General features: G+C 44.9%; 1 non-coding gene across 1 annotated transcript; it reads right to left on the bottom strand.

Annotated features, from left to right (window-relative positions):
• Positions 1-6,654: 6,654 nt before the first annotated feature.
• Positions 6,655-6,773, bottom strand: LOC130018745 (5S ribosomal RNA). The gene has a single exon (XR_008791625.1). It is a non-coding gene; the product is annotated as a 5S ribosomal RNA (ribosomal RNA).
• Positions 6,774-8,358: the final 1,585 nt, after the last annotated feature.

Raw genomic sequence — 8,358 nt, 5'->3', positions numbered from 1 at the left:
TTTATCATAAAGTTCTTGGATAGACACAGATACACAATCATTTATAATGCTGACTACAACTTAATGAGCTGGAAATATTCACATGGAACCATATGCTCAGTATGAACCTATGTGTATGTGTGTGTGTTGTGTATGTAAGCTATTATGCACAGACAAAAAATGGTGGCGTGTGGATTTTGTTTTTTTGTGTTTGCCTTGTGTTTCACCCCCTTCCTCCCACCCTTCCCTTTGTTGTTGTTGATGACGCTGCTGCAAAGCCGGTTTGCCTCATACATACGTGACTGTAGTGTTCACATGTTTTTTAACTGTAGTGTTCCTGGACTTGCTTGCACATCAGATTGAAGTGCTTATGCAGTGTTTGGAGGTTTTTACTCCTTTCATTGATTTTCCGTTTTTTTAAAATTTTGCTTGCCACTGTGATTTACAATATTATTAATGATAGGATTTCATGCATCCAACGTTCCAACACCAGTGTCCAACAGATTGTCCCCTTCCCTCTGCCTCTGCCCCTCTTGTTCCACCATGATCAGCTCAGTTCTTGTAGTTCTTGTTCATGGATTCTGTTCCTACGGGGTCATTACTGCATTTCTTTACATCCCAATTATGAAGGAGGTCGTTCAGTATCTGTTCCTCCCCTCTGGCTGACTTCCTTCAGAAAGGTGCCTCCAATTCTCTCTACAACTCCTTCACTCACATTATGCTCTCTAATCCTGTCCAAAACTCCTTTTACTTTACTTTCATGTTTGCCCATGGTCACCCTTATTTATTTATTTTGTGTTGGAAGACCCCCCAAAAAAGTCATATTTTATAGTGCTAAGGGCATACTCCTATATCTGTGCTCAGAGATCATTCCAGGATCACTGCTGGCAGGCCTCAGGCATCCTATGTGGTGCTGGGGGTCAAACCTGGGTCAGCTGTATGCAAGGCAAGTGCCCTACCCACTATCTATCTATCTGGCCCCTAAGATCATATTCTTAGTTGGCCAGACTTGTTTCTCTTTGTTATTTTTGGAGGCACACACCTGACTGTGTTTGGGGGACCACATGTGGTGCCAGGGATCAAACTCAAGTCAGCTATATGCAAGATAAACCCTACCCACTGTACCATCACTCTGGCCATTGGTCAGCCTCTTCATTGAGGCTCATAAATTATGATGAGGTGCTCAATGGAGGCTGTTGCAGCTCACACACCAGGGGTCACCAGACGTCACACGACTGGCCATGGGATTTGAATGTCTTTTTTTTATGTTGTGGTGTTTGCAGGGGGTCACATCTCTTTATGTGGTGTTTACAGACACCTGGCAAAGGTATGTATGACTGGAAATTGTTTGTGGATGCCAGGAACACAGACAGTAGAACTGCCAAATCTTTCTCAGTGCATGTGAGACACTGGGGACTTGAACTTGTGATCATATGCTTGTAAGGCTCCACGCCCTATCCCTCTGGGCCCTATACATGCTTTTCATTTTCTCCCATTCATTCATTTTTGGTTTGGAAGCCACACCAAACATTGTTCAGGGACTGCTCCTGACTCTGTTCTTGCGGGTCATTCCCAGCAGTGCTCAAGGGACCATGTGGTGTAGATTGAACCTGCGCCTCTTGAGTGTGAAGCCTGTGCCCGAAGCTATCTCTTCAGCTCTTCTCTTTCACCACTGGGAGTGATGCTCAAGCACCAAGCCGGAAGGAACTGCCAAGCACCCCCAGATATAGTCCCTCCCCCCAAAACACAGAAAACAAACAAGGACTTTTTTGGATTTGTTTATCTGGGAGCCACACCCAGTGGTCATCAGGGGCTATTTCTGATTCTTTGCTTGGCATTGATTCCTGGGAGCGCTCAGAGGGCCATGTGTGGTGGTAGGATTTGAACCAGAATTTCGAACCACCACAACTTCATAAAGACAAGTACCTTACCTCTTGCACCATCTCTGGCCCCAAGCAGTTGTTAAAAAATATTATGTTAGTTTCATTTGTATAGATTCTGTAGCATTGTAGCACTGTCCTCCTGTTGTTCATCAATTTGCTCGAGCAGGCCCAGTAACGTCTCCATTGTGAGACTTCTTGTTATTTTGTTTGGCATATCAAATACATCATGGGTAGCTTGCCAGGCTTTGCCATGTGGGTGAGATACTCTTGGTAGCTTGCCAGACTCTTCAAGAGGGGCGGAGGAATCGAACCCAAGTTGGCCATGTTTGCAGTGTGCAAGGAAAACACCCTACCCACTGTACTATCGCTCTTAGCCCATATAGATTCTATAGTCAAATAAATTTATATAAATTTAGAGACTAAATTTATATAAATTTAGAGACTAAATTTATATAGCAAAGCCTTGTGACGTTTTACAGTCTAGCCCACTGATGTACCTAAAGCAGCACACATGTGTTTGGTTTTAACATACTTGCGTGTATTCTCTGATGTACATTCTCTGTGCCTCTCGGAGAGCCTGGCAAGCTACCAAGAGTATTCCACCCGCATGGCAGAGCCTAGCAAGCTACCCGTGGCATATTCGATATGCCAAAACAGTAACATTATAGGGTCTCATTACCCTGACCCTGAAAGAGCCTCCAATATGGCACCATTGGGAAGACAAGTAAGGAGAGTCTGCTAAAATCTCAGGGCTGGGATGAATGGGGACATTACTGGTGCTTGCTCAAGCTATGGCATGACAGTGATACAGTGATACGGATTCTAAATATTTGTATATAATAAAAAATATTCACTTTAACAAATCAAGTTACCATCCACCTCCACTTATAATTAGTATGTTTTCATTATGTTTTTTATTATGATAAAAACTTTGAAGGTTTTATCATAATAAAAAGGTTCCTCTCTGAGGAACTTTTTTTTTTTTGGTCTTGGGATGACTCCAGGATATACTCAAGGCTTACTCCTAGCTCTGTGCTCAGATATCCATCACTCCTGTTCTTTTGTTTTTTTTGTGTGTGTTTTATTTTATTTTTATTAGTGAAACACCATGAACTACAGTTGTAGACTTACAATTTTTTGTGCTTGGGTTTCAATTATACAATGATTGAGTGCTCATTCTTTCACCAGTGCTCATTTCCCACTACCACTGATCCCAGTATCCCTCCCCCCCCCCCTCATTCCCCCATCCCAGCCTGCCTCTGTGGCAGAGCATTCCCTTTTGTTCCCTCTCTCCTTTCGGGTGCTGTGGTTTGCAAAAGAGGCATTGAGTGGCAATCAGTTTCGGTCTATAGTCTACTTTCAGCATGCATCTCCTATCCTGGGCGGATCGTCCCAACACCCTTTATTTGATGCTCCCTTCTCTATCTGAGCTGCCTTTTCCCCTAGCATGTGCGGCTGGCCTCCAAACCATGGACTGAACCTCTTGGTACTTATCTCCGCTATTCTTGGGTGTTAGTCTCCTATTTTGTTACTTTATGTTCCCCAGATGAATGCAATCTTTCTATGTGTGTCCCTCTCTTTCTGACTCATTTCATTTCGCTTAGCATGATACTTTCCATGTAGTACCACTTGTATGTAAATTTCATGACTTCATCTTTTCTAACAGCTACATAGTGCTCCATTGTGTAGATGTACCAAAGTTTCTTTAACCAGTCATCTGTTCCTGGGCACTCAGGATTTTTCCAGATTCTGGCTATTGTAAACAGTGTTGCAATGAACAAACAAGTGCAAATGTCACTTCGACTATACTTTTTTGCCTCTCTGGGATATATTCCTAGGAGTGGTATTGCTGGGTTAACTGGGAGCTCAATTTATAATATTTTGATAATCGTTCATACTGTTTTCCAAAAGGGCTGAACCAGTTGGCATTCCCACCAGCAGTGAAGGAGTGGGATCCATCACTCCTGGAGGTGCTCAAGAGATCATATCTGGTGCCATGAATTAAAATGAGGTTCACCTTATCCCTACACTATTTCTCCAGCTATTTGCAACTTTTTAATGTACCGTACAGTACATAACTATAGCCACCATGCTGTATACTACATATCCATTGACTATTTGTATGATGAATGAAATTTTGTACTCTTTGATTTCCTTTCACCATTTTTCTCTGACCCCAAATCTCTGCCATTAACAACTACCAATCTGCTCTCTGTATTTCTGAGATTGCATTTGGAGCTCAGGTTTTTAAGATTCTTCATAAAAGAGAGGTCAGATGACATGTATTTGTCTTTTTTTCCTGCCTAAGATTTTTCTTGTTTTTATCTTTGAGAGCAGGTTAAGCATGCTCACCTCTGGGAGCCATTCCCATACAACAAGTACACCAATCAGGTCTGCTTCTGAGGTGACTATGTGGGGGGTTTTGTTGTTGTTTTAAGTTCTTATACTCCAACCATGTCGTTCCTGTCACCTAACGTCTCTCTACAAGACTGAACCTTGTCAGTCACTCCAGCTTCTGAAACAGCATATGTTTATGGAGCAAAGTTTCCTAGGCTGAATCTGGAATAGTGAACAGTCTCCTTTCGCTAAGGGTGATGTAGGCAGGTAGATAGGGAAAGGCTCTCCGCAATGAAACAAAGCCTCATAGAAGAAGAATTCTAGGACCAACCCACCCTGTGGAGACAGAGAATAAGGACTTGATAAGACCATCCCCAGACCCTGAAGATACGGGCCTCCTCCCCATGAAATTTCTCCTTTCCGAGAACCCCCCTTTCAATCCGGTTGACTCCAGCGACCCAGCCCCAAGGTGATTCCAGGACATTCCAAGTCAGATGATTCTCGAACCCCCTTTCAATCCAGTTGACTCCAGCGACCCAGCCCCAAGGAGATTCCAGGACATTCCAAGTCAGATGATTCTCGAACCCCCTTTCAATCCGGTTGACTCCAGCGACCAAGCCCCAAGGAGATTCCAGAACATTCCGAGTCAGAAGGATCTATAAGAACCAGCTCGAGAGCCCACTTGGCGCTCTCTCCACCCTCAGAGAAGCCCGCGTTCCCTCTGGACGCGTTACCCTCTCTCCCCCCCCGCCCCCCCCCCCCCGCTTATCTGCTTATCCCTTTCTCTCCCTCTCCAGAAGCCTCCAAATAAAACCTGTTACTTCACTGCTCATCTACTCCTGAAATTCTTTTCTGCGAGCGAGACAAGAACCCCAGAAACCTCGGGTAAGGCTTGGGACTGGTCTCTCCTTTCCTGCAAAGAGCAAATTCTCGCCCCAGCTTGAGTCCGTGGCTCCCCGAGCAATCGGGTGGCGGGGATTAACTCCCGTGCCGAGAAGATCAAGCGGACTTGAGGTGTGGCTTGACGGCCACCTTGTGGGGCTGGCGGGGCTTAGGCCCGTGCCGAGCAGGTGCTCACTGCAAACTTTACCGGTCCTAGCCTACCCAGGGTTCCGGGTGGCAGAGGTGGGTGGGGAGAAAGTGGCCGTCTTTCTCCTCCCCACTTCACATAAGTCACCCATGGGGCCCACCGACATCAAGGGCATATAACTTTTTTATTTGTTTGGTGGTCACACCTTGCTGTGTTCAGGGCTTACTCCTGGCTTGGCGCACAGGAATCACTCTTGGCAGAATTGGGGAACCCATATAGAGTGTCAGGGACTGAACCCAGGTCAGGGATGTCCAAGGAAAACTCCTTCACTGCTCTAGTATCTCTCCAGCCCAGGAGCATCTAACTTTGAATCATTCACACTCTAGCTACAAAGCAGAAGCAATTTCAGAAGTGACCTTGCCCTATTGCTTTCTCAGATGTTCAGCAATCCTTGCTATATCTTGACCGGCTGGTCCAGCTCAGGTGGGTCACAGCCCAAAATGGGGCCCCAGGACATAGAGACCATTTTTTGGTGGACAATACTGAGAGAAAAGATCTGTGGATCTGACCATAATTCCTGCCCTCAAATCTGTGATTTCTTATAACTTTAAGCTGCAGAACACACAGGAAATGAACAGGATCTGTGATAAAGAATTTCTTTATAATTCTTTGTAATTTCTTTATAAAGGTAAAGAAAACAAAGAATTTTTTCTTTGTTTCGTTGTAAGAAATTCTTTCAGTTCATCCTCATTTCTTATCCATGCTGGTTGGTACCACACAAAGGCGTGTCCTAATCTCTACTTCTTTCTTTTTTCATCTGAGGTTTTTTCCTCACCTGGGCGAAACCTTAGTATCGTATTTCTGCCCACTTCATCCTCACCACAGTTCCAGAGCCACCCCCGCCCTGGTCTCTGTTACAGAAGATCCTATAGGGACAGGAGTCTCCAGATCTTTCTGGAACTTTTCTCTCCTAGTTCCAGTGCTGCTTTCCTTTCTTCTCCAGAGCTTATCCTTGCTTCTACTTTTGGATGCCAGCAAAACAGTAGAGGGATTCAAATGGTATGATGTACTCTGTGAATCAAAATTAAGAACGAATCAAAATAAAAGTAGAACATAAAAAGATAAATGAATAAAAGTAGAACCTAACTATGGGAGGGAAAATATCTGCTTTCCTTTTCTTTTATATTTTCATGATGACTTCATGCTTTAAAAAAAAAAAGCTGTGGAAAAGGTCTGGGAATTTGGCTTAGTTGTAGTGCTTCCCTTGCATGTGTGAGGCCCTGGCTTGTATTCCCAGAACCACACACACACACACACACACACACACACACACACACACACACACACCACTCACAAATACACACATACAAAATGGCAAGCACATATTATATAAAATTTACTGGTATAAAGTGTGCTACTTGTTGACACCTACAGCACCCGGTATTCCCAGGCGGTCTCCCATCCAAGTACTAACCAGGCCCGACCCTGCTTAGCTTCCGAGATCAGACAAGATCCGGCGCGGTCAGGGTGGTATGGCCGTAGACTGGAGCGATAGCACAGCGGGTAGGGCGTTCGCCTTACACGCGGCCAACATGGCTGACCCGAGTTCGATTCCTCCGAGAGCCCGGCAAGCTACCGAGAGTATTCGATATGCCAGACACAGTAACAACAAGGTCTCCAATGGAGACGTTACTGGGCCCGCTCGAGCAAATCGACGATCAACGGGAGGGCCTTTACCTTTTTTTTTACCTTACTTGTTGACACCAAATGCATTTCAATACTATACAACTCTATACCCATTAAGCAACCATCCATCTTTCCTCCCCTCAGCCTCAGATAATAATTAGTTTGTCACTGTGGCTTTCTGGATATTTCATATACATGAGATCATATACTAAGCCTTTTGTGTTTGGAGCGATAGCACAGCGGTAGGGCGTTTGCCTTGCAAGCGGCCAACATGGCAGACCCGAGTTCGATTCCTCTACCCCTCTCGGAGAGCCGGGCAAGCTACCGAGAGTATCTCGCCCGCACGGCAGAGCCTGGCAAGCTCCCCGTGACGTATTCGATATGCCAGACACAGTAACAACAAAATCTCCAATGGAGATGTTACTGGGCCCGCTCGAGCAAATCGATGAACAACGGGAGGGCCTTTACCTTTACCTTTAATGTTTTTCAATTTCATTTATATTGTGGCTCATACCAACACTTCACTTCTTTTTACAGCTGGCCACTACCCCATTATATGACTATACCACATCTTATCTACCTATTCATCAGTTGTTGGTACTTGGGTTGCATTCATCTTTTTGTGATAGGCATGCCCATGGAACATTTGTTTGCCAGTTTAAATTTGAATGGGGATTTTTAAAAAAGTATTGTTTTTCTCCCCCTCCAAAACAGAGGCCTATTCATTTATTGCTGAAGGCATGGGGTCCATGGTACTGCTTTTCTGCTACCCCCAACAAAATCTAGTCTTTCTACTGGTAACCCAAATCTGTGTTATTAATGACTAATGTATTTCCCTTCCCTTTGTTAATGCAATTATGGGGGCACACACTTGCTCTTGTTGTGGGGGGTAGGGGGGGCACACGTTCTGAAGTGCTTGTACACATGCACATTCTAATTGTGGTGCTCACTGGGGGTTGCTGTGTGTTCATGCAAATGCTCTTGAGAATTGGCCTCTTGGCTCTATTATGCACTGAGATGCTTATACATCCTTTAGCTGCAGGGCTCACCAAGGTCAAAGATCACACACCTCAGGTGTGGTGGACACATACCTGACTGTATCCCACACTGTCCATTGCAGTGGGTGGGTCGACAAAAGAGGGCTACAAAATTGCTACAACCACTCTCAGAGCATGTGGGCAGGGCCAGGGATCAAACTTGGGACCTCGAGCTCACAAGGCAAATACTTTTGTCACTGAGTCACACTCCTTAGGCCCCAACCCTAACCTGCGCTGTGCCTCTTGGTTATCCTCTTCTCTGTTTTCCCTTCTCGTCCTTTCATATATTTGTCTGTGTATGTGGGTTCTCCCCACTCAAAAACTTAACATTAGAGTGCATTTCCTCCCCTCTTACAGAGGTGCTTCTTTTTCTTTTTCCAAGAAAATCAGCACAGGGGCTGGAGCT

This window comes from Sorex fumeus, unplaced genomic scaffold (assembly GCF_029834395.1).
Source record: "Sorex fumeus unplaced genomic scaffold, SorFum_2.1 ptg000265l, whole genome shotgun sequence".
Taxonomy (NCBI): Eukaryota; Metazoa; Chordata; class Mammalia; order Eulipotyphla; family Soricidae; genus Sorex; species Sorex fumeus.
Note: the sequence above shows the minus strand (reverse complement) of the source record. Positions and strands in the feature narration are given on the sequence as shown.